At 42.8% G+C, this 5906-nt stretch overlaps 1 long non-coding RNA gene across 1 annotated transcript; it reads left to right on the forward strand.

Moving 5' to 3' along the window:
* The first annotated feature begins 74 nt into the window (after positions 1-74).
* LOC133560647 (uncharacterized) lies at positions 75-2314 on the forward strand. Its single transcript, XR_009808498.1, has 2 exons — positions 75-318; positions 430-2314. It is a non-coding gene; the product is annotated as an uncharacterized LOC133560647 (long non-coding RNA).
* Positions 2315-5906: the final 3592 nt, after the last annotated feature.

Here is a 5906-nt window from a genome sequence, read left to right on the forward strand (position 1 = left end):
ACATGTTTAGGACTTTTGCAGAGGTGGGGGGGCCGAGGGAGGGGGGGTTGCCAAGTTCTTTCCCCTCACATGAACCAGGGGAGCTTTTTTATTTGCACCGATGAGAGCGCGTGCATAAGGCGCGCAAACTCAGCGGCGTGCTCGCGCGTGTAAAAAAAAAAAAAGCGAGCCGGGGACCGCGTGCCCTTTCATTAGAGCTTCACTTCGAGGACCCTTCGAACCCCCCTTTACTGTTTCCAAGTGGTACATTCCAGCCTTGCTTATATTCACTGTTGGGCTGCATGTACACGATCCATCCCACCTCTTCCCAATAAGCAGGTAAACATTCGCACCAGAATCTCCACACATTTGGTCTGCTATTGTAATGAAGGGTCATCGTTGAGGGGTTCCGGTTTGGTGGCCGTGGGATTAGGTCTCTGCTTTTTGCAGATGATGTGGTCCTGATGGCTTCATCTGGCCGGGATCTTCTCTCACTGGAACGGTTCGCAGCCGAGTGTGAAGCGACCGGAATGAGAATCAGCACCTCCAGGTCCGAGTCCATGGTTCTCACCCGGAAAAGGGTGGAATGCCATCTCCGGGTTGGGGAGGAGACCCTGCACCATGTGGAGGAGTAGAAGTACCTAGGAGTTTTGTTCACCAGTGAGGGAAGAGTGGATTATGAGATCGACAGGCGTCTTCAGTAAGGCGGACATTGTACCGATCTGTTGTGGTGAAGAAGGAGCTGAGCCGGAAGGCAAAGCTCTCAATGTACCGGTCGATCTACGTTCCCATCCTCACCTATGGTCCTAGGCTTTGGGTCGTGATCGAAAGGATAAGATCACGGGTACAAGCGGCCGAAATGAGTTTCTTCCGCCGGGTGGCAGGGCTCTCCTTTAGAGATAGGGTGAGAAGCTCTGCCATCCGGGAGGAGCTCAAAGTAAAGCCGCTGATCCTCCACATCGAGAGGAGCCAGATAAGGTGGTTCGGGCATCTGGTCAGGATGCCACCCGAACGCCTCCCGAGGGAGGTGTTTGGGGCACGTCCAACCTGTAGGAGGCCACGTGGAAGACCCAGGACACTTTGGGAAGACTATGTCTCCCGGCTGGCCTGGGAACGCCTCGGGATAGAGCTAGACGAAGTGGCTGGGGAGAGGGAAGTCTGGGCTTCCCTGCTTAGACTGCTGCCCCCGCGACCCGATCTCGGATAAGCGGAAGAAGATGGATGGATGGATGGATGGATTGTAATGATTAATGATTACAATAATATTGTCCCATTCATCAGTATGAATATATTATATTAACAAAACACCGCTGATAAAAGTAACCCCATTTTGTCATACTTGCATCCTTTATTTAACTTTTTTTTAATTTTAGTTATATTGTCCAGCTTCCTCCCATAGCCAAAGACATGCACCTGGTGATAGGCTGATTGGCAACATTAAATTGGCCCTAGTGTGTGAATGTGCATGTAAATGTTGTGTTGGCCCTAGGGTGTACCCCGCCTCCCGCCCAAATGCAGCAAAGATATAACCTAACTCTTGCTAGATCCTTGTAGTTCGCAGAGCTCCACAGATGGGCGTCCTCCTTGCCGGCGCATCTTCCTCCCCGTCGGCCACGGATGTGGCTTCTACGAGGTCGCCTCCCAAGACTTGTGCGGCAGCGGCGTTCCATCCGCCGCCGCCACTTGACTTGTCCCCGGTGGATTCGGGGACACAGGACCTGGCGGCCCTCCACCATGTCCTCTCTCTGCCCTCGCTTCACTTTTGGACTGTCTTGTTGTGGGGGGAGAAGGGGGGGGATTCTTTGTATTTTGTGGGACATCTGGGATCTGTCCCTTAAAGGGGGGTACTGTTATGATCCGCTGGCCGGATCATATATAGTTTTTGTTTTTGAGTCCTTTTGTGTATCTTGTTTGTTCTTGGAGTCTTCCGATTCTTAGTTTGTGCACTTCCTTGTTTGTTTTGTCACCATGGTAACTTAATTTTCACCTGCCTTGACGCACACCTGTGTTGATTAATCACGTTCTGTATTCAAGCCTGCCCTTTCCGTTCACTCGTTCTCTCCTCGTAGCTTGAGTTACATACTGTTTTGTGTTTCACTAGTGACGCCTCGGCTTTCTGTATTTGAACTCGCTAATGCTTCCGCGTTTAGCCTTTTGTTGTTTCTCTAGCTCACATGCTAGTAACTCTTTGTTTTGCCTTTTGTGCCAAGTGTAAGTTTTTCTGTTTGTTTTCCTAGCTCCCATGCTAGCGTTCTTAGTTTCCCTTTTCTGCCTAGCACCAGTGTTTTTGTTCTGAGCCTGTTTTTAGTTAAATAAACCATGATTTCTTACCGTACGCTGTGTCCGTGCCCGATCTACATCCAGGAAGAGCACCTCTCGCATCACGATGCTCGCCAAGCGTTACAAACACAACCTGATATTGAATAGATGTCGTCAAAAAGTATTTTTCAATGTTGTGTTGTAGAATATTGGTTGGGAAATGACCAACATTCAATCGTCAAATCACCGGCAGAATCCGACATTGATTATACGTCGTCAAAAACCATGTTGTTCCAATGTTAAGTTTCAGTTGCTAAACATCAAGACCTAATTCAACAAGTTCTCAGTGTTTTGTCAATGTCTTGTGCCTTCTAGATCACATTGCTTCACTTTTTCCACATGCAATGTTACAGTCTTATTTCAAAATGGAATAAATTAGTTTTTCTCCTCAAAACCATACACATAATGTGATGGTCAGTTGCCCGGATCATGTTTTGTTTTAGTTTAAAACTCCCATAGTTCTGTTTTCAGCACCCCTGGGTGTGTGTTACTGGTTGCCATGGGTGCTGATTATGTTCACGTCTCTGGTTAGTAGTCGGGACACTCACCTGCTCCCGGTCACTCATCGGTGAGCTATTTATGCCTGCCTCTCTCCACACTCGGCTTGCTGTTTTCTGTTACGCTTGGGTCTCATGGTAATGCACGGATCGTTTCCCCAAGATGCAGACGAGAAAGCTGATTTATTTCCATCAATCAAGCAAGAATACAAAAATACAGGAAAGAGTGCACTGTGAGCTACGAACAAGAAGCAAGAATCATCAAACGGAAATGTTGCATGAAGCAAACAAAACAGCCAGACCGAGTGTGACGAGAGGCAGGAATAAATAGCGCTCTGATTAGAGACCGGGATCAGGTGAGCGTCCCAACCACTAACCATAGGCAGGTGAACATAATCAGCACCCATAATAACCAGGATCAAGCAAGAATACAAAAATACAGGAAAGAGTGCACTGGAAGCTACGAACAAGAAGAAAGAATCATCAAACGGAAATGTTGCATGAAGCAAACAAAACAGCCAGACCGAGTGTGACGAGAGGCAGGCATAAATAGCGCTCTGATTAGAGACCGGGATCAGGTGAACGTCCCAACCACTAACCATAGGCAGGTGAACATAATCAGCACCCATAATAACCAGGAATACAAACCCAGGGGTGCTGAAAACAGAACTAAGGGAGTCTTAAACCAAAACAAAACATGATCTGGGCAATGGATCATCACACATAACACCCCATAATGACTACATGAAAAAAAATATGTTTGCAAATTTATCAAAAGAGAAAATAAATAATCTTACGTACATAAGGAACCACAGCCTTTGCTCATAATTTATTGATACATCTTTGGTAACAATTACAGCCTTAAAAGGGAACTACACTTTTTGGGGGAGAATTTTGGATTGCATATCACTTACAATCTTCATGTGAGACAATTACACATTTGTCTTTCTCTTTGTTGTGCAGTCGAAATCATAAATAACTGATAGTATGAGGCAGCTAATGATGTAGCTATATAGGATTAATCTACTTGGGATAAAAAGGCACCCAAAAAGGTAGTGGTGATAAGCTGAGAATTTGGTATTTTTTTAAATTCAACTTAAACCATAAGACATCACTAGGAAGACACAGCAACATGCTTGATTCATTGCAAGAGTTTTTATCACAGGAGTGAGGAAATTTACTGAATTCATCAACTAAATGGGGAACACAAGTCATGTGCTGAAAGATGTAAATATATCATTAGTCGGCATCCCAATGAGAAAAGAGATTGTAAGTGACTGTTTTGTTAGGTTTTTATTTCTTGTTTAGCTCTCAGCACTAGTGCTACATAATGGACTTCAAATGCATAAATATATATAAATCTAAATATGGGAAGTAAAGTTTTGCCGGGAAGGCTGGAGTACCAACAGCAACAGTTTCTTGTGCGAGGTAAGCATATATACACATGGGAAACGTGGTATATCGTACTTTCAGTAACAGTCATTTAATACTCTTTTGCTTAATACAACTTTGCTTCAAAAATGCACTTTTTTCTGCATGTGTCAGACACCAATAATCCAAACTAAACTATCAAAAGCTGCAGTAAAAAGCAGCATTAGTTCAATATTCAAGGTATTATGGGGATTATAAAATCGGGAAAGCCTGCAGATTCGCAATAAGCAAGGGTAAAAGCACATTTTATTATAAAAAATACATTGGAGGCAGACACCACAAAAGTCAATTTCTCTGTAATTGTTGGTCCAAAGCTAATGGGGATTTTGGCAAAATAATGGTAGCACGTGTTTTTTTTGTTTTTTTTGTCGTTTTGTAATTTGTGATGTACATTGTGTTAGAAGCCTGCTTGTCACTAAACATACTTTGATTAAATAAAAATAGGTTTTATTGTAAGTTTATGAGCTGGAGTATGTTTAAAACTATATTACGACTTATCCTTTTGGTTTAAGTTTTTTGAAAAACTAACGTCTGAAAAACTGAAACGCTGCATTCTTCTGCGGAAAGCCGCACACGTTCCGGGTAGGCAAAGTAGTGGCTGGTTTTTATCCATCCGTGCTCTGTACATACGGCTCTGTTATTCAGAGCTCACAACAACTGTTCCTACTCGTTAACACAAGAAAAAAGGAAGGACGGAAGACACAAACGTAAGTTTTGATGAGTCAATTGACGCATGCGTTTAAGCCCCACAGAGAGACAAATTAAACCGGCTAAATTATGCTGTTTGGTCAAAATGTGCAGAGAAGTTGCAAGCATTGGACAATTAGCAAGGCCGCGCATAATTAGCAGGGATTGGAAAAAATATCGCCACATCGTGAATTCCTGGAGTGTCTGATACATACTTAGACCATGAAACGTTCTTGCATGTTTTTTCGAGGGGTTTAGAGGATTTTAGGCAAAATTAAAAAAAAACTGTGGTTCCCCTTTAAGTTTTTTTGAATAGTATATTATGCCAGATGCTTGGCACACATATGTCTTCATTTTCGCGCATTCCTCAAGGCTGTAACCCTTTTGACCTCGGGGCTTGGTGTTTCCACTACAGAGGGGCCGAAGACCCACTCTGATATTAACACTGAAATAGTAATCGTACTCTTGATTTTAATTGAATTCAATAATGATATCTAACCTACTTACAGTTTACACACTTGTCAAATGATAGGAAACAGTGTTGATCAAAAAGAGTATTATTTAACACGTACACTTTAGGATTATGCCAGGCTGATTAGAAAAGTAAGTACTAATCAAATATACTGCATAAGAAGGGACTTGTAAGTAAATGACAAAAATTATAAATGTACTTACAATAATTTTGTGCTAGAATACAAAATCCGTTTCCATATGAGTTGGGAAATTGTGTTGGATGTAAATATAAACGGAATACAATGATTTGCAAATCCTTTTCAACCCATATTCAATTGAATGCACTACAAAGACAACATATTTGATGTTCAAACTCAGAAACTTTTTTTTTTTTTTGTAAATGATAATTAACTTACAATTTCCTGGCTGCAACACGTGCCAAAGTAGTTGGGAAAGGGCATGTTCACCACTGTTTTACATCACCTTTTTCTTTTCACAACACTCATTAAACGTTTGGGAACTGAGGAAACTAATTGTTGA

Source organism: Nerophis ophidion, linkage group LG10 (genome assembly GCF_033978795.1).
Source record: "Nerophis ophidion isolate RoL-2023_Sa linkage group LG10, RoL_Noph_v1.0, whole genome shotgun sequence".
NCBI classification, from domain to species: domain Eukaryota; kingdom Metazoa; phylum Chordata; class Actinopteri; order Syngnathiformes; family Syngnathidae; genus Nerophis; species Nerophis ophidion.